This window comes from Macrotis lagotis, chromosome 1 (genome assembly GCF_037893015.1).
Source record: "Macrotis lagotis isolate mMagLag1 chromosome 1, bilby.v1.9.chrom.fasta, whole genome shotgun sequence".
Lineage (NCBI taxonomy): Eukaryota > Metazoa > Chordata > Mammalia > Peramelemorphia > Peramelidae > Macrotis > Macrotis lagotis.
The window spans coordinates 589,498,369-589,520,185 of NC_133658.1; the positions used below are offsets into that span (position 1 = coordinate 589,498,369).

The 21,817-nt window shown below is 34.1% G+C and overlaps 1 pseudogene; it reads right to left on the reverse strand.

The window, feature by feature from the left end:
- Nucleotides 1-274: 274 nt before the first annotated feature.
- LOC141505610 (metallothionein-1 pseudogene) lies at nt 275-556 on the reverse strand (annotated as a pseudogene).
- Nucleotides 557-21,817: the final 21,261 nt, after the last annotated feature.

A 21,817-nucleotide genomic window follows, 5' to 3' on the forward strand; every position in this document is an offset into this window, starting at 1 on the left:
GGGAAGATTAAGGAGAAGACTTGAGCCTAGGTGTGAATAACCTGGGTAAGAAGCAGTTGAGAGTCCTAGATCAGTTACTGATCAAAGAGCAATTAAATATAGAAGCAAACACTAGTGCTGCAGTAATATTTGTCCATTTTTTGAGGGGTAACTGAGTTTATTGTCACATTAAGTGCTTAATATAGGTTTGCTGATACACACATTTTATAGAAAAATAAAGAAAAGTCAGGTGTGTACAAATCCTTCTATTTATAGTCACAGGGAGAGAGAAGCATCAGTGGCAGCAGCTACAGCTCTTGGTCTCCTGGGCTTTGCAGATACAACCTTGGGCACATTTGACACATCCCACTGGACAGCAGGAGCAGCAGCTTTTCTTGCAGGAAGTGCAACGGCAGGATTTACTTTTGCAGGAGCTTGCACAGGTGCGAGAACCACCAGTTTCACAGTTGCAGTTGGGGTCTATGGCTGGAAGGTGAATGACAGACACATAGTCCTGAGAGGAGAAGGATGAATGGGAGAGAAATGTATTTTGTCCTTTATTTTCAAAGAAGACCATGACATCGGGGAGGTGTTGCCATGACAAGCACATAAATTGGATTTGATTGAGGGGAAATTTTGCTAAGTCACCAGCCTCACTTTCTCCTCCAGAGGCATCTGGGTCCAGTGATCAGATATGAATTGAAACAACTGGAGATGACCCTGAATACAAGGTAATCAGGGTTAAATGACTTGCCCAAGGTCACACAGTTAGTAAGAGTCAAGTATCTGAGGTTGGTTCTGACCCTAGGAATAGAATATTCAGGTGTCAGACCAGTCTGAAGCATGTAGTAGAAAATTAGGTTAAGGCATGTATAACAAAGGAGAGTTTAACATTCTGGTTTTTTTGAAACTATAGAACTTTCCAACTGGTTAAGAGAGTCTGAATCCAGAAGAAACCTCTTGGAACTAGATGGCAGCTTACGATTGTGTTGCTGTGACCTAAATGTAGATCAGGAACCTGTAGAACTCAGATCAAGAAGGAAGCACTCAGATGTTGCCCTAGGTTAGTCTGCTTTGGGTATCACTGACAACTTGAAGATCATTTATCTCAGTTGTTCCTCTGATCCTTGAATAAAATAACATCAACATTAGAAGAAAGTAGCGGTAGAACAGGATCAAGACATTGATCAGACATTCACTCCAAAAGTGCCCAGACGCCTTACCCTAGTGAAAAGTCCAAAGTCATGAAGTAAGTTCAGAAGAATGGTCAAACATAATAAAAATCTCACCATAAAGAGCTTTTGGGGTGACTGAGAAGTACAAGAAAGTAACACAGAAGAAAAGAATGACATCAAAACACACACAAGCAAAGCCTCAAAGAAAATTTGGACATAATCTTAATTAGAATTCTGAGAATAAGTGAAGCAAGAATTTTTTTAAATAGTTAAAATTATCTTATAAATGAAATGAAATTGTTAGAGGAAAGAAATAGGAAAGAAATAAAAATGCTAGAGGAAATAATTGAAAAAGAAATGAAAGCTATGGAAGAAAGAATTGGAAAGAGATTGAATGGGTTGGCTTAACTGGTATAAAACCTTATCCAAGCAACATATTTCTTGAAGACTAGAATGGTCCAAACTGAAATTAGTAAAATCATGAAACAACAAGAAACATTAAAACGTCAAAACATTGGAAGAATAGAAAAAATAAAAGGTATTTCAAATAAAAAAACAATCATACTATTAAATGAATCAAAGAGAGTTAATTTAAGGATCATTGAACTATCTGAAAGTCATGATCAAAGATAAAAAGTATGGACATCCTAGTTGTAAAATCATGAAAGAAATCTGCCCATTAAATTAGAACCACTGAGCTAAGTGAAAATAAAAAGAATCTACCCATTAGATTTTGAAAGAAACATCAAAATTAAGACTACCAGGAACATTATAGCCAAATGAGAGACTTAAGATTTAGAGGACTCATGATGAAACATATTACCCACTTCTTGACAAAGAGATAATGGATTCAGGTTATAGATTCATACATATTTTTTTGGGACATGGTCAGTATGGGGAATTGTTTTGTTTGATTATGAATATTTGTTACAGTTATATTCTTCCTTATTTTTCAATCAGGATAAAGGATTGGAAGGGAGAGAACTTAAAATTTTATTAATTGAAATAAATTAAATGATACAAATATCATCTAGGAAATCAAGGAAGTTTGAATAAAAACAATGTAAAGACAGAAAAGAAAGTTTAGAGTAACATGAATAAGACAAATTACTTTTTATACAACTTAAAAACTCAACCGGTAGTGCAGCTGATACAATACATTCAACATCTTAAATAAATGATATCCTGGAAAACTTGTGCCTACATGAGGGGAAAGATCAGTTTGACTTTGCTTTAATAGGAGAGCTTGTATAATCTAAGAACTACATAAAAAATTCTGGAAATTAAAGAATTTTTCATTCCAAAGACTTGAAATACTAACATTTTCAGCATGAGCTACCAACACTCCCAATATGGACATTTTGTTCCATTTCTATTATAAGCCAAGCTATCATTTTGGGTTGGATTCCATCCCTACACCAAAGAGAAGTTATCTATTTTACATTTAATAGCTTGGGCACTAACCCCAGTGGAAACACACACCATCAAAGTTTACAAGTTGCTGAAACCATGGATAAGACACATTTTGTGTGACCAGTGGTGCCCAGAATAACATACTGACACTTCTGTTCAGATCCTTCATGCCCCCATAAAGACAAACAGAAGTCAGCACACAGATAAAACAGAACTCATACCATATATGCTACATATTTATAGATTATGAATAAATGATCATCAAAGGCATATTTCAGTTGTCTGGGTAGTAAATGTCAGCAAAATACAATTGTAGATGGTCAGTGACTCAGTTGACAGAGTACTCAATCTAGAGATAGAGGACCTGTATTCAAATCTTGACTTTGACATATAGTACTTGAATGATGTTGGGCAAGTCTCATAATCATTCTAGGCTTCAGTTTCCTCATTTATAAAATGAAGGGTTTAGCCTTCTTCCAATTGTAGGTCTAGATTCTTTGATCTAACAACAATAATAAGGATAAGAATAGGAATAGTCAGCACTTATAAAATGCTTATGGCAGTTTGGTGGCACAGTGGCTAACATCATGGGCCTGGAATCAGGAAGACTCATTTTTCTAAGTTCAAATCTGGTTGCAGACATTTACTAGCTGTGTGACCCTGGGGAAGTCACTGAATCTTGTTTGCTTTGTAAAATCTATCCAATGAGCCACCTAGCCACCCCCCTCTCCCTTCACTTTTAAAAATTAAACCCTTGAGTAAGACTTAATTTTTCATACTGTCTATTTGCATCCTTTAATCCTTATTCCCTATATAGCTAAGAAGCCTAACATGTCTTTTAGTTTGGAATACAAAATTTGTTGAATGACTAAGGTTTCATTTGATCCTTATTGCAGAATTTAGATTTGGGGGAAAATAGCCCAAGATTTAAAGTTTTACATGTATAGAGAGAAAACAATTTATTAGGTACTTTTATGCACAACAGTATCTTTGTCAAGAAAATTTCAAATGGGGTCACAAAGGACCCCAAAGGGGTCTTTGCTATAGGAGCACTGAATTAATATTAATTCACTTTCTTTCTTTAAAAAAATGTTCTAGATTTGGTAGTCAGATAATCTGATTTCTACTCCTCTCTACAACTATCCATTATGGCTAGTCACTTAATCTCCCCAAGGCCTCAGTTTCATCAACTTAAATAAGGAGTTTGGCTTATATAGATGATTACTGTTTCTCTATAAAGTTACCACATTCTCTAGTCATCAATTATAGCACAAAGTTTACATTGTATATGGAAGTTAATAACATCAAAATTTACACAAAGTAAAAATACATATTTATTAAATCAACTTGGGATTTGCCAGGACAGGGTGTATTACACCATTTGCTAAGGTCTATACTATCCCAGAGATAGATTTTTTTCCCTAATGACCACAAAATAAAAGGGAAAAAAATAAATTAAATCAGAGACTTATAAGCTTTTAGAGTTGAAACAAAATATAGTGGTCATTGAGTCCAACCTCCCATTTGCAACAGGGATCCTTTTGATGACACCCCTGATATATTATCATGACTTAACCGTGCAGTATCTGCTTGGACAATCCAAGAGTAGAACATTTCTTATCAACTCTTGAGGCAAAGTAGCTTATAGAAATGTCAAACATTTCCAGTAAATAGAAAGTTCTTTTATGTGTGGAGCCAGAACCATCTCCCTGCAGCTTCTACCTGTTTCTACTCCACTAAACAAGTGTAGTCTCTCTCTCTCTCCCATAAAAAAGCCCCTTAAGTATTTGGAGTTAGCTCAAATGTCAATCTATAGCCTTCTACTCTCTTAACTAAATATTGCCAATTTCTTCATCTGTCCTTTATATGGCATAACTTGCATTATCTTTTTTTTGTTTGTTTTTGCAAGGCAGTGGGGTTAGGTAGCTTGCCCAAGGCCACATGACTAGGTAATTAAGTGTCTGAGGTCAGATTTGAACTCAGGTCCTTCTGACTCCAGAGCTGGTGCTCTATCCACTGCACCACCTAGCCACTTCTAACTCTCATTATCTTTAACATTATAGGAGTACTAGTAGCCATAGGAAGAGGACCAAGACCAACCACAATTAGAGGAGGAGAATAAACACATATTAAATACTTTAGAAATATTATCTCATTTGATCCTTACAACTTTAGGAGGTAGGGATTAGACTCATTTTGCACGAGGAAACTAAGGCAAATAGAAATTAAGCAGCTTGCCCAGGATCACACAGCTTGTTCAAATTTGAAATAAGATTTGTTTTCCAAGTGCTCATCACAGTTCTTAACACATAAAAGTACCTAATAAATTTTTTTCTCTATACACGTAAAACAAGTGAACCACCAGATATAAACTTTAAATCTTGAGCTACCCCCAAATCTAAGTTCTGCAATAAGGATCAAATGAAACCTTAGTCATTCAACAAATTTTGTATTACAAACTAAAAGACATGTTAGGCTTCTTAGCTATATAGGGAATAAGGATTAAAGGATGCAAATAGACAGTATGAAAAATTAAGTCTTACACAAGGGTTTAATTTTTAATAGTGAAGGGAGAGGGGGTGGCTAGGTGACTCAGTGGATAAAGCACTGGCCCTGGAGTCAGGAGTACCTGGGTTCAAATTCAGCCTCAGACACTTAATAATTATCTAGCTGTGTGACCCTGGGCAAGCCACTTAACCCCATTGCCTTGCAAAAAGACCCTAAAGAAACAATAAAACAGACTAAACAACAGGAAGTGTCTATATGGTCTGATGCTATAGAAAAAGTTTCTCCTCTTTATTTTGATGGTGTATGACCAAATTGCTTCTTATTTTAATCAGATTTGAACCTGAGAGTTGACACAGTAGTTCCCTAGTTCTTAAAAACAATTTTTCTGAACATCCCAACAGTGAACAGAAATTAGTATCATTGCTTTGAATCAAGTTTTCATGTTGTTCTCAATTTTCACACCACAAAAGATTAAAGATAATACACTACTAATGATATTTAAAAAGTGCTTTCTGAGAATTACCTGCCAGCTGGTATTATACTGTATAAAGACTTGGTGAAATAGCTTGGATAATTTACATTCATTAATGGAGAATGCAGTAGATTAAAGGAAGCAAGGGTGAATAGTCTCTCATTTTTATAAAACTTGCACAACCTTTTATTCACCTACTAAAGCCATTATTATGTAATAATAAAAAAGGAGGAGAGTTCCACATATAAACTCAAAGAAAGAGAGAGGGAGTAAGGACTCTAAGGGCTATTTTCTCTTGAGAGAAATGTAGTATCATAGATTAAAGGTGGGAAGAGACAGCCATCATTTAAACAAGCCCACATCTCCAAAGGATATTTATTCACAGATTAATTAGAGTTGGAAATGGAAATGATTCAGTTGGTGGAAACATTACAGTAGCCCTTTAAAGTGTGGTGGAGAAGATTAAAAGGAAACTCACTTACCCTTTCCTTATGATATAGCACAGAGATCAAAAGGACCAATGTCAAATTGATAGCTCTAATGATTCCTCTCTTCTATTTAGTTCTTTATTCATTTCAAATGAGTTGGGGGGATATGTACTAGATGACAAACTTGACTCTTAGACTGAGGGAGGTGGTTTCTCATGTCATGAATATCCTTTTTGGGTCAATGGATTTTTCTTAAGCTGTGGCAAGTAATACATTTTCACAAGGTAATAAACTCCACAATCACCTATTCTACAACTTATATATATGCATTTCTGATGGAAATGATAAATGGAGTTTGCAGTGGGGAGTGTCATAGATTGGTTGTTTTGGTAGTGTTTTCAGGTTTCCAACATTTTGTGGCCTTATTTGGAGTTTTCTTAGCAAAGATACTGGAATTGTTTGTCATTTCTTTCTCTTCATCGTTTAGGGATGGAATCAAAAGATACTTTATCCTCTTTTCTGCTACTTAAGGCACCCAAGTTCCCACCAAAACAAAATGAATGGAACCAACTTGTTTGCTAGTAAAATCAATGTCATTGTTCATGGTCACATTTGAATGGAAATGAAAAGAGGATTGGATATTAAAAAAATGAAGAGGGGCAGCTAGGTGGCACAGTGGATAGAGCACCGGCCCTGGAGTCAGGAGTACCTGAGTTCAAATTTGGCCTCAGACACTTAATAATTACCTAGCTGTGTGGCCTTGGGCAAGCCACTTAACCCCATTTGCCTTGCAAAAAAAACAAAAACAAAAATGAAGAAAAACCCTGAATAATCAAATGAAACATTAATGATCAAGATCACTTTCTACCAAAAAAAGTTTAAATAGTTTTAAAAGTAGAGCAGCAAGAGTCACTTATATTTTCCAAGATTTAATAACATTTACTAGGCACCTTTTTGCGTGAGTTGCTTAGCTTACAGGCAAAAGAAAGATAGGTTTTGTCCTTAAGGAGCATGCATTCTACTAAGGGATTACAAAATATATGCAAATAGGTTGAACTAAATTATCTATGAATTTATAAAAGGTAATTTCAAGAAACAGATATTGTTAATAACTAGAGGGATTATGCAAGACTTAATGCAGGTCATACCTGGACTATCCTTTGAAAGAACACAGAGATTCTACAAACTTGAAATAAAAATAATTCCAATTTCAGGAAGCCTCATATTTGCATGAAAATGGGGAATTTTTCTAAAATCTTATCTTCATCAAACCTTGCTTACATTTCTAGTTCACACAAAGTATAGAAGAAACTTTGTTGTCAAAGAAATTTAAACAATGTGTATGATGACTAGAACTTGGTCATTTAAAAAAATATATAAATAATTTGTTTTCCAATTATATACAATAGTAGTTTCTATCGATCTTTTTTTGTAAGGTTTTGAATTTTACAATTTTTGCCCTTCCCTCAATCCCCCCTCCCCCAACAAAAAGCAATCTGATATAGTCTTTACATTTGTTTCTATGATACACATAGATCAAAATTGAATGTCTTGAGGGAAAAAACATATCCAAAAGATAGGAAGAATATATTAGAGATAGCAAAATTATGCAATACATAAGATAACTTTTTTAAAAAATTGAAGATAGTAACCTTTGGTCTTTGTTTAAACTCCATAGTTTCTTCTATGGATACAGATGGTATTTTCTATCACAGATCCCCTAAAATTGTCCCTCATCATTGCACTGAATGGAGAGAATATGTCCATCAAGGTTGATCATTATTCCATGTTGTTGTTAAGATGTATAATGTTCTTCTGGCTCTGCTAATCTCTCTCAGCATCAATTCATGCAAGTCTTTCCATGCTTTTTTGAAATCCCAACCTTCCCGATTTCTAATAGAACAATAGTATTCCGTCACATATATGTACCACAATTTTCTCAGTCATTCCCCAATTGATGAGCATCTCCTTGATTTTTAATTATTTGCCACTGCAAACAGAGCTGCTATGAATATTTTTGTACATGTGAGCATTTACACTTTTTTTCAAGATCTTTTTTAGGATACAAACCCAGTAGTGGAATTGATGGGTCAAAGGGTATGCACATTTTTATTGCCCTTAGGACATAATTCCAAATTGTTCTCTAGAAAGTTTGGATCAGTTCACAGTTCCACCAACAATGCATTAGTGTCCTAGATTTCCCAAACTCTCCAACTTTGATCATTATCCTTTCTAGTCATATTGGCCAAACTGAAAGGTGTGAGGTGGTACCTCAGAGATGCTTTAATTTGCATTTCTTTCAGTAATGATTTAGAGCAGTTTTTCATCTGACCATAAGATAGCTTTAATTTCCTTGTCTGAAAAAATTGTCTTTGCAAATCCTTTGACCATTTGTCAAATGAGGAATGGCTTGGGGTTTTTTTAAAATAATTTTGTCTCAGGAATTTGGTCATTCTAAAAAAAAAGTTGAAATTGGAATGCAAGCTCCAAGATGCACTCCAGGGTAAGAGGGTGGGCCTCCTGCAAATCTACTGAAACTATTACCCAATCAGTTCCAATATCAGAGAGAATATAAAGTATGTATGAATAGAGTTATGTTTTTCTTTATTTAATATTTTCCCCAATTACACATAAAAGAAATTTTAACATTTAAAAAATTTTGAGTTTCAAATTCTCTTCCTCTCCCTGTTTCAAACTTCCCCATTGAGAAAGCAAGTAATTTGATATATGATATGCAATTATGTAAAACACATTTCCATATTAGTCATAGTGTAAAAGAAAACACAGACCAAAAGAAAAAAAGTAAGAAAGTTTTCTTTTCTTAAAAGTATGTTTTTATCTGCATTCAGTCTCCATCAATTCTTTTTTCCTCTGGAGAATTTTTCTCATCTTTTTCATCATAAGTCCTTTAGAATTATCTTGGATCATTTTATTTCTGTGAATAAATAAGTCATTCACAGTTGATTATCATACAATACTGTTGTTACTGTGTACTTGTTCTCCTTGTTAAGCTCATTTCACTTCATCAGTTTATGTATGTCATTCTATTCTGAGAGCATTCTGTTTGTTATTACTTATAGAACAATAATATTCCATCATAATCATATACCATAATTTGATCAATCATTCTCCAATGGATAGGAAGGCCCTTAATTTCCAATTCTTTGTCACCAAAAGAGTAGCTATAAATGCCCTCGTACAAATAGTTTCTTTTCCTTTCTTTTTTTATGTGTCAAAGGATTTGCATGGTTGTATAGCCCTTTTTTAAGCCCTTTCCAAATTGCTCTCCAGAATGGATCAACAATGTATTAGTGTCTCAATTTTCCCACATCCCTCCAACATTTGTCATTTTCCTTTTCTGTTATACTAGTCATCTGTTAGATGTGGGGTGGTTCCTCAGAGTTGTTTTCTTTTGCATTTTTTATTCAATTTCTCTAATCTAAATGATTTAGAACATTTTTTATTTGACTATAGATAGCCTTGATTATTTCATCTAAAAGCTGCCTGTTCATGTTCTTTGATCATTTTTCAATTAGGAAATAGCTATTTTTAAAAAAATAAATTTGATTCAGTTCTCTATATATTTGAGAAATGAGGTTTTTATCAGTGAAAACTACCATAATTTTTGTTACAATTATGATTGTGTATTTTTCTTCTCCTATTTACCCCCATTTATGCTATTTTCTTTCTTCTTCCACTCTGTCCATTTTCAAAAGAGTTTTACTTTTGATGATTGCCTCCTCCAATCTGTCCTCCCTTCCATCAACCCCCCCCCATCTTTCCTTATTCCCTTCCTCTACAATTTTCCTATGGGGAAAGATAGATTTATATATACAATTGAATGGCTCTGTGAGTCAATTTTGATGAGAGTAGGGTTCACACATTCCCCTTCCCCCTTTTCCCACTTCTCCTACACAGTAAAAGCACTTTTGAGCCTCTTTTATATAGGATAATTTGCCCCATTCTATCTCTCCTGTTTCCCTTTTCCCAGTTCATTCCTCTTTCTAATCTCTTAAATTATTTTTTAGATAATCATCCAATTATATTCAACTTATACTCTTACCCTCTTTCTATACTACTTCTAACTGCAGAATAATTAAAAAACTCTTTGGAGTTACAAGTACCTTCTTCCCATATAAGAATATAAACAACTAAATCTTATTGAATCTCTTATGATTTCTCTTTCCTGTTTATCTTTCTATGCTTCCCTCGAGTCTTCTGTTTGAATGTCAAACTTTCTATTCAGTGTTTGAAAGTCCTCTATTTTATTTGAATATCCATTTTAAAAGTCTTTCATTTTGACTGTTTGCAATATTTTCTCCTTGTCCTGGGAACTTTGGAATTTGACTATAATGTTCCAGGGAGTTTTCATTTTGGGACCTCTTTAAGGAGGTGATCAGTGGATTCTTTCATTTTCTATTTTATCCTCTGGTACTAGAATATTAGTTTTCCTAGAAAATTTCTTGAAAGATGATGACTATTTTAAACATGGGTTTCTCAAATTATCTCTTTTCAATAAATTTATTAGATCAGTTTTTTCCAATTAGATATTTCAAATCTTTTTTTTATGCTTTTGATTTTGTTTTATTGTTCTTTATGTCTAATGTAGTCATTAGCTTTTACTTGTCTAGTTCTAATTTATATGGAATTATTTTCTACAGGGGACATTTTCTACAGGCTCCTTTTCCAGTTAACCAATTCTATTTTTTTTCTAAGAAATTTTTTTCTTCAGTGAATTTTTGCTTACATCTTTTTTCATTTTGGTTAATTCTTCATTTTAAACATTCTTCTCTTCATTAGACTTTTATGCCTCTTTTACCATTGTGTATTTTTAAGATGTAATTTTCTTCAGTATTTTTCATATCTCCATTACCATGCTATTGATACCTTTTTATAATTTTATTGTATAATTTTCTTTCTTTTCATAATTTTTCTTCTCCCTCTTATTTGATTTTGAAAATCAATTTTCTCTCTTCCAGGAATTCTTTCTAAATATTAATTCAATTCTCCTTTTTTTTTTTTGAGGATTTCTTTCTTTTCTTTTAGGTTTTTGCAAGGCAAACGGGGTTAAGTGGCTTGCCCAAGGCCACACAGCTAGGTAATTATTAAATGTCTGAGACTGGATTTGAACCCAGGTACTCCTGACTCCAGGGCTGTTGCTTTATCCACTACACCACCTAGCTGCCCCATGAGAACTTTTTTTAGGTTGGTTTTTTTTTTTTGCAAGGCAAATGGGGTTAAGTGTCTTGCCCAAGGCCACACAGCTAGGTAATTATTAAGTGACTGAGACTGGATTTGAACCCAGGTACTCCTGACTCCAAGGCCAGTGCTTTATCCACTATGCACCTAGCCACCCTTTTTTTTGAGGATTTCAATGTCGTTTTTTTTAAAAAAATGTTATTTATTTAAAGCAATAAGGAAGTGATTTGCCCAAGAACACATAGCTAGGCAATTATTAAGTTTCTGAGGTCAAATTTGAACTCAGGTCTCCTGACTACAGGGTTGTTGCTCTATCCACTGCATCACCTAGCTGCCTTATGTGACAGTTTTGACTTTGCTGTCTTCTTATGAGTTTGTGTTTCTATCTTGCCTGTTAACATAGTAACTTTCTATCATTAGGATCTTTGTTGTAGTTGCTCTTTCTCCTTTTTCTAGTTGATTTCTTCACCTTTAATTTTAAAATTGGTCTCTGCTTCCCTCATGAAGAAGACACTGTCCTCAACTTCAGATTTCTTGTGCAGGCATTTTCAAAGTTGGGTGTCTGCAAGTTTTCAGTTTAGTTTTCAGGTAAGGTGTGTTTACTACTCTCCTGGCCTGTGCTCTGATCTATGAGAATACACAAATAAATACTCTTTTCGGGGCTGGAACTGTGTGGCCACAAGTTAGGTTGTGCTAGTGTTCTTCCTTGCCCTGGGACATCAAGAACTGGAACCTGGACCATTGTATATGCAATGCAAGAAATCTTGTCTGTAGTTACATCAGAGGAATCCCTGTAATCTCCTTCAGACCATTTGTTTAATCACATTACCATCTGTGGGTCAAGAACACTGGAAGCCCCTGCATCAACCACTGACTCAGTCACCCTCAAGGTCTACTACTGGTTTACTTAGATGCTACATGGCTACTGGACTATACTTCACTCTCTCACCCCTGGGATATTTCCTGCCAACCTTCTAAGTTGTCTTGAGCTGGGAAATTATTTTATCTCATCATTTTGTGAGTTCTCTCTCTCCAGAATTTGTTTTGAGGGCATTATTTAAAGTTTTTTAGGGGGGGCATTTGGAAGAACTCAGGAGAATCCCTGCCTTTTCTCCTTTCCTTTGCTTTCTTCTCTTTCCCAACCCTCAAGATGGTCAATTTAATTATCCTTCTTTGATTTTATAAAGGACTCATAGGATCATAGAGCTGAAAGGGACCTCAGAAACCATCAAGTTAAACTGCTCCATTTTAAAGAAAATTGAAACCCAAAAAAGTTAAATGATTAGCCCTAAACTTTGCTGGTAGAAATTGATAGAATTAGCATTTGTAATATAGACCTCCAACTTCATACCTGAGTTTCTGTCCACTCTACCTTACTAATCCACTTCTAAGTAATTTGGAATTTCTTGAAAGATAGAATATTTATTTCTCCTTATACTCACATATATATTCCAGAGGTCCTTGAACTCTCTGAAATTTCAATTCAGAATTTCAGCTTTTACAGAATGATTTTTGAAGGGCTATAAGCCTTAGGATGTCATTGGGTATGATTCATAAAAGTGAGAAAATAGGTCGTAAAGGTCGTAAAGGATATTTTCTAATGTTAGTTTTTATAAATGTGTATGTTTTGAATTTTTAAAATGTTTCTTCTCTATAATTCACATATATACATATATTTATGTAAATCTTTGTATGTGTGTGTGTGTGTATTCTGCATTAACTAAAGATTCAAAACCTCTGCTGGACAATAACACAGTTTTCAAGCATAAGAGGAACAATTTCCAAACTTTACCTAGAGTTTTCATGTGTCTAGCTTCAACATTAGATACCATGATATCTGCTAAATAATCTCCTCTTTCAAAAACTGATCTAAAAAAATCACAACCTTTCACTGTGACTATTTTTTTTACCCTATGTCTATGCCTATGTTTTTATGCCAGCTAATTTGTACTTGTTTTGAAAGATTGCTTCCTAATTGTGTTTAAGCATTTTTCCTGATGTTTTTCTCCCTGTCAACTAGATTATACACATCTCCAAATCAGGGTCATTTTCTTTTAAATATTCTGGTTTATAGAGTATTTAAAATTCTGTGGATCCCATGTAAGGGTTTGTTGACTGATTATATTTGTTGAGGTTTTTTAAATTAATTTTTTAATGACCAAAATTCTACTTTCTTTTATCCATCCCCTCCTACTGATAAAAAAGAAAAGGAAAACTCTTGTAATAAATATTTTATGCTGAGATAAGCAAATTTTCAAATCAATCATGTTCAAAAAACCATATATCAATTTGCACTGTTAATCCATCATTGCTCTTGTTAGAAGGAGGGCAGTATGCTTTCATCAGTGGTAAACTGGAATCATGGATGGTAACTACATTTATTAGACTTTTAAAGTCTTTCAAAGTTGTTTGCCTTTATAATGCTGCAGCTATTGTATAAACTGTTCTGATTTTGCTCAAATTACTCTGCATCAGTTCTTACAAGTCCTCTGAGTTTCTCCAAATCCAACTTTCATGATTTCTTATTTTATAGAATTCCATTACATCATATACCATAATTTGTTCAGTCATTCCTTAATTGATGAATATTCACCCTGTTCCTAGTTCTTTACTTTTATGAAAAGTTTGAAGATTGATGTTTAGTGCTTTTCTAATCTTTGTCTGAAGATTTCTAATGAAGAGGAGTTCACTTCTTGGTAAGGCAGGTCATTGCACTTTCAGAGAGTTTTAAAAATCTTAGAAATTTTTTTCATTAAGCCTTAATTTACCTCTCTGAAACTTTTACCCCTTTTACATAGTTCTTCTTCCAGGGAGCCAAACTGTATGAGAGTAATCCTTATTTTCTGCAAGAAACATTGAGGGTCTTCCCCTCCCAAATTGTACATTAGAGCATCTTTTGTCTCAATTCTTGCCTAGCCCTTTGTTATTGAATGAGTGTTGTCTCAGACAAACTGAAACCTGGGCATCAACCTTGATTTAGAAAAATTAGGGTTATTCACGGCATCCTAGGATTTTTATCTTGCTGCTGGACTTTTATGACCAAAAGAGAGAGTGTGTAGCCAATGATTTTGTACAACTCTGCCTCACTTAAATACAGTTTACCCACGATCTAAGACATCATTCTCATGATGTTATTGGTCTTTGAAAATGAAGGACAAACAACAATCCCTCTTCCATATGACAATTCTTTACATATTTTAAGATAGCTATCATGATTCTTTATCCACAATCCTCAAATATTCTCTTCTTCAGACTAACCATCCTCAGCATCTTAGGTAATTCATGTGAATCATACTGACCCTTTGTCGATTAATCCAGTTGAACCATGGTCAAAGAGGTGAGGAAAATGTAGCCAGCAGTAAATCTGCTCCTTCACAGACTCTTTCCAGAACAAATAAAGCTGAAGACATTATGATTCTAGGGTGAATTAATTAATCATTAAATAGGTTGAAGAAAGTAACAATGCTTACCTTGGAAAAGAGACTAAGAAAAGGACTAGAATTCTTATACCCTAGTTCCCTTATGAAGTTAGGGAGTATAGTTCATAGGATGCTGATACAGCTCAGGAAGACGTGTTCAAATCTGGCTTTGGACGCTTAATAATCTTTTGCTCTAAGCAAGTTATTTAACCTCAGTTTCCTCAACTGTAATATGAAGATAATAATAGTATCTACCTCCCAGAATTGTGAGGATCTAATGAGATAATATTTATGAAACACCTAATACAATGACCAGAACAAAATAGATTCTTATTTCTTCCCTTACTGATCCTTTGACCATGAACTTTGAAATATGGATATTGCCAGTCTTTTCTAACCAAGGTACTATATGGGCAGTGTGGAGGGAGGGAAGCAGTAATTATGAAATAAGAAGATTCACTTCAAATATAGTCTCTGCTATTAACTACCTATGTGACTTTGTCATATCATTAACTCCCCTTAATTTTTTCTTTAAAATGAGGTTTTTGAGCTAGATAAGTTGGGAGGTCCAGGCCTACTATGTTCTATTTCCTCTCCTACTCCCCTCTCAGTTATGCTTCTGATTCTACAGACTTTCTACCAATCCTTTCTTTGCCAACTTTCTTTTATGTGACAGCTTCCCCCAGTAGAATGTAAATTCTTTAATGGCAGGGAATGTCTTTTTGCTTTTATTTATATTCTCAGTCACCTAACAGATTGCCTAACACAGAGTACATGTTTGATAGCCTGCCTACCTACCCACCTGTTGACCTACCTGCCTACCACACAGAAAGATCTTTTTCAGCATCTTTAGAATAGAACAATGGGGAGTGAGTCCTCAGCTCCACTGCACACATACTCATCAAAAGAAAACTTTTGGTGAGTTGACATTTATCTAAGAAAAAAAAGTTAGATTATTACTTTTATCCCAAATTGATAACTTAGGAACTTTAAATGAACAAGATTTTCTTTCTTAGATTCTCTCGTTTTTTTTCCTCAAGAGAGAATGTATTTTCTCTGGCTCAGTCTCTCTCTCTCTCTCTCTCTCTCTCTCTCTCTCTCTCTCTCTCTCAAATGCTGGTCCTTCACTGTCCCTTTCTCTCAGCATCCTAATCCTAATAATAAATGACCTACAAATCAAAAATTACTATAGTCAAATGTACTTTTAAGCTGTTTTTCTAAATTAGAAATATAAACAAACTTTAAAGTACAGGTAAGGTTTAGATTTAATATATACTTTTCTTAGAAGGGAGGGGAAAAAGATATATCAAAAAAATCATCATCTATTTTATCTTCACTCATGTGGAAAGATAAATGACAACTGGTCTGCCCAGACACTTTTCTTATCCCATTCTCAGGCTGCTCATATTAGCCACTGAGGTTAGAAGATGCCACAATTTCAGGCGAAAATGCTCAAACATTAGTCCCATCTGCCTTGCCTGCAGTGCAAATGTACCTACCCCAATAAGTGCACACATATCATCATTCATGAGATTTTTCCAGTAGGAAAAGGGGCAAGTAAAACTGTCTTTTTATGACACAGTGCCTCTTTGGTCAGTTCATCAGCACAAAAATGAATATTTTGATTTCAGGCAGTAGACTTCATGGGGACTTTTTTTTAAACTAGATAGAGCCATCCAAAAGTAGAATGTCATGCTTCAGAAAGCTTTAAGATTTAGGTATTAAAGCGAAGCTTGGATGGCCACATAACAGGAAATCATAAAATTAGAACTGGAGACCATGGAGGCAAATTCCACCATTTTACAGATGAGCAAACTGAGGCAAAGTCATTAGAGAATTCATATAATTTCATAATCTACTCTTCTCCATTGATTGGGTAAATTTATCAGCTTGGATAATTAGAAGGGAGACAATGTTAATAATAAGGATATGCAACATAAAAATATGTTATAATATATAATAAGTGATATTTTACTTAAATTATTCTTTGAAGATTAACTAGGACTTAGATAAAGCCAAGGCAAAGAGGAAGTAAATTTTGGGACATGGGAAAAGTCTTTATAAAGACAGGAAGTGGGAATGCATAAGGAATAATAAGTAACTTAGTTTGATTGGGACAGTGAATTCAAAAAGGAGAGTAATATTTAAAAAAAAAAAAGAAAGGAAAGGTAGGCAGGAGAAAATTTAAATGCCCTCTACAGTTTTGTTGACTCCTAGTCCAATTGCCTTTCCATTTTTCTATATTGCCTATGATATTTTGTTCATAGTAGTTTATCTATGACATAACTCAAGATTCACTCAAAGGTAGCTGGAAATAAAATGGAGAAAAAAGGCATATAATTACAATATTACTTACTGTATTCTTTTTCACATGATTTAGATTACTCTATTCTTAGATTACTTTGTCTGACCATTCCCTTTCCTGTCACACACAACTTACAACATAATTAACTATATATATACTCAACCATTTTCATTGATCATTGGATCATCAATTTAGAGCTTCTAGAGATCTTAAAAGATATCTAATGAAGCCTCAGTTACTTCTTTGCACAGATAAAGAAACTGAGGCCCAGAAAGATAATGTTTACCCAAAATCTTACTTGAGATTTGAACTCAAATCTTCTTTTTTTTTTAGGTTTTTGCAAGGCAAACAGGGTTAAGGGGCTTGCCCAAGGCCACACAGCTAGGTAATTATTAAGTGTCTGAGACCGGATTTGAACCCAGGTACTCCTGACTCCAGGGCCAGTGCTTTATCCACTACACCACCTAGTCATACCCTGAACCCAAATCTTCTAAATCCAGTGCTCCATTGAATCCAAGGGCATTATTAGTCATAAAAACTGAACTCCATCTACACTTGGTATTTAAACTCCTAACCAATCTAGAGACTAGAGGAAACTAGGAGTGAAATATGAGCTATATGGTGCTGGGATACTCTGTAAATCTCTGCTTTTGAATTATTTTATAATTTTAATGCCAAGTACAATAACTTAGAATTCTGCTCAAATTGGCTTTTCCCATAGATGAATTCTGCCAAATTGAAAAAAAAGAAGTGATTGTATTCAAACAATTTTTTTGTCTACAAAATGACAGGTTGACTGAAACCAAAAAGTGTTTTATCTTTTTGACCTGTATTATGAATGAATATATGAGGAAAATACCAGCTACATTTTTTTGAATGTAGCAAGTAGATTTTTGTTGTTGCTTGTAGGATTTGTTAGTTGAGTAGAGTGTGAAATAGAGATAAGATCATAGGTTCTAAGTCCATATAGGCCACTTTATGAAAGACAATGATGTGTTTTAGAAAGAAGCTAGAATTAGGAAAGAAGAAGAATGGATTAGGAGTAAGAGGCCAAATACTATTTTACTACCATAATCTTGAAAAATAGCTTTAACTTTTTTCAGACTCATTTTACTAACCTTTAATAAGAAGGGATTATATAAAATTATCTTTAATTTAACTCTAAATCTATGATTCAGTATATGAATGTAATCAGAGCGTCCTATTAATGGATTAACATCAGCATAAAAGGAAAACTCTAAAGAATTTATTTTTATTCTGAACTGATTTGAGATCTGGTCCTGATAGATCCCTTTTCTTAATTTTTTCACTTTTTTTCCTCCAGATGAATTTTGCTATTATTTTATCTAGCTCAATAGAGTAGTCCTTTTGTAGTTTGATTGGCATGGTACCTAATCTATAAAATAATATAGATAAAATTTTTTTATATTAGTACAACACAATTATGCATTTGTCTCCATTTATTTAAGACTCATGTTCATATAATTCCTTAGTGTATTTTTGTAAGTGTATTATCAAATATTTTCTTATGTTTTCATTCCCTCATTTTAATCCCCACTTTATGAGTTAACCTCTATAACTGAATTTTGCTTTGCTTATGACATTTCCAACTCTACTGTTACTCTAAAGTTTCTCCTAGTTTCTACCAATTTCTTTGTTGAATTAAATACATTTGTATATCTGTTCAACTCTCTTCTGTCCAGTTTAGATGAGAAGGAGATTTGCTAAATATTCCCCCACCCCAACCTCTTCTTTGCATATTCTTTTGTGGAACATTCCAACTATGAGAAGAGACAAATTCTTTCTCCTTACTTATTACCTAGTGAATTTATTTCCCCCCCATTTTTGTTTCTTACAAACTAAAATAGAAACAAGACAAAAAAAAAATCACACTGAGGTCCATGATTTACTTATCTCTATCTGAGACCCATTAAGACATGAGATTCTGTGAAACCTATTTAAGTTGAAACTTAAAAACATTAAATCTTAAAAGGACTACAGAAAAGGATCATAACCCAGAACAATTTCTGTTAAAAAAAAAATTGAAAGTGGGTGTGGCTAGTTGGCATGGGGTGGCTAGGTGGAACAGTAAATAAAGCACCGGCCCTTGAGTCTGGAGTACCTGAGCTCAAAACCAACCTCAAACACTTAATAATTATCTAGTTGTGTGTCCATGGGCAAGTCACTTAACCCCATTGCCTTAAATAAAAAAAAGAAAGTGGGTACAAAGTCATTTTTAAGAAGTATGATACCTGTGGTTAAGAATGGATGGTGTATGGGAGCAGCTTGGTGGAACAATGGATAGAGCATCAGTCCTAGAGTCAGGGGGACCTGAGTACAAATCCAGCCTCAGGTACTTAATAATTACTTAGCTGAGTGACCTTGGGCAAGTCACTTAACTCCACTGTCTTGCAAAAAAACAAACAACAACAAAAGAGAATGAATTGGCATATTATATTATTGGCATATAAATGCAAAAGGTTTTAAAAGTGTGCATACACTTTGACCTAGCAATACCACTACTTAGTATATATTCCAAAGAGATCACATCGAAAAGCACTTCTATGTACAAAGATTTTGTTTTGGCAAATAATTGGAAATTGAGGAGATGCACAAGTTGTGGAATACGATTTTGATGGAATACCATTATGTTTTAGGAAATCACAAGCAATATAATTTCAGAAAAATGTGAGAACTGTAATATGAACTGATGCAATGTGAAGTGATTAGAACCAGGAGAACATTATATATATTGACAACAATATTGTAATAATGATCAACTGCTTAAGACTCGCCTACTCTAATTAATTCTAAAATCCAAGATAATTCAATATTTCATGATGAAAAAAATTGCTATCCATCTCTAGAAAGAGAACTGAGGCACTTTATGAACATATTAAAATATATTGTTTTCAGTTTCTTTATTTTTCTTGTGTTTTTGCAATTTGGTTAATATAGAAATATATTTAATGTGATTTCACATGTATAATGGATATCATATTGCTTGGTATGGAGAAAAGCACAAGGGAGGGAGAGAATTTGGAGCTCAAATTAAAAATAAATAAATGGGGTTTTTGTTTGATTTTTTAGAAAGGTTTTATAATTCTGACTCTTCAGGAAGAGATTGTGGTGTTTTATTATATGTGACCACATGTCATCAGATATCGTATAGCTGTTAAAAATTAGGCAAGGTCCCATTTAGATTAACAAGCTACACTCCACAGTTCAAATTAAGGTTTTTCTCACTTATATTCTTTTTTCCTCTAAAAAATAAAGATTTTTCTCATATATATATATATTTTTCCTCTAAAAAAATTAAGATTTTTCTCACATGTATTAGAAAAAGAATATATGTGAGAAAAATCTTAATTTGAACTGTGGAGTGTAGCTTGCTTAATCTAAATGGGACCTTGCCTAATTTTTAACAGCTATACGATATCTGATGACATGTGGCCACATATAATAAAATACCAGTCTCCTCCTGAAGAGTCAGAATTACAGGTGTTCCAAGGGTCAATGGAAAATTGCATGATGGATTTACCTAGACCATAGCACATTACCAATAGTTAATTGTAGGGAAGAAGTAGAATAATTGAGTAATCAAGAATGAATCCAGAAAAGGAGAGATTTCAAGATGGACAAACTGCACAACCATCCTTGAAATATTAAAACATCCAGAAGGAGGCCTCTAGTATGTTGATTATATCCTCAAGAGAATAATGGAAATATATGGTCAAGAAATACTCAGAATGAGAAGGAATAGATGAGTTTTGATCTGCACTAATGAGATCCCAAATCTGTAGAGGTATGACAACAAATTTGTTTAGGTGATAGGAAAAGAAGGCAATTCATGGAAGCAAAGGAGGTGAAGGAATCACCTTAGAATCAGAAAACTGAGAAGAAGCTAATGTTTTAGTCCCTTAGACTATATGAGAGTTGGCAGAGTCATAATCTTCCTTGGGGAGGAAAAAGAAAAAGTTACTCTTCCTTCCCCTAAAAAGGAAATAAATGGTAAATGAAACTGTTCAGCTCAACTTCAACTCAGAACAGGAAAAAAACAACAACTATTTTGTCAATAGACATGGGGGGAGAGAGATTTTTTAAGGCTTTTGAGTATTAAAAGTGATGCAAAGCTCTATTTAATGGACACTCCCATAGCTTTTTTTTTCATGCCTCACAATTGATTGCAGCAAGATTACGATGCCATTAAAATTCACTCTGCCCATAAACTAATGCTGTGGAAAATGCTGACGTTTATAGCAGCTCCTACAAGGGACATATTTCAGTGTGAAAGTAAGTCCTAATGTGAGAACTTTATCTAGGTAAAACAACATCCAGGAAGGGGGGTTAAAGAGGAGGAGAAGAGGGCGTCAGGGAATGCTGTGCGTTTTATTTCCTTCAAATAATGGGTATATGGATGCTAAATTTCAAAGACTTTTAAAAATAAATCTATTGGCCTTTGACAAAATCAATCCAAACCCCATAAACCAAGAAGTCACCCACTTGATATTAATGAGACTACATTTGCATTTATTTGTCCCTTACACTAGACAAACCATTAATTTCCTGTTTATGCTCCGTTTGAAGTCTGAATGCTCATAGATAGATGGCCACATCGAATCTCCTGCTGCTACATTAATATTTCGCTATAAATGATAAATTTTATCATTTTCTACAACACCCCTTTTTACTTTAAGAAAGCTTGGAAAATACAAGCAATAAGTCTTAAGCTCTGAAAGCTTAGCTTTTTTTTAATACTCTTCAGCCAGTGATCATTAAAATAGTCATAGCTTTAACATCCAGACACCTTTGATGGCCCCTAGTACTTGCAAATGGAAATGATCTCTTACCCACCAACCAATCACACTGCACTTTGGTAAAAGATGACTCATTTGGCAAAGATGATGTGCATGTCCATC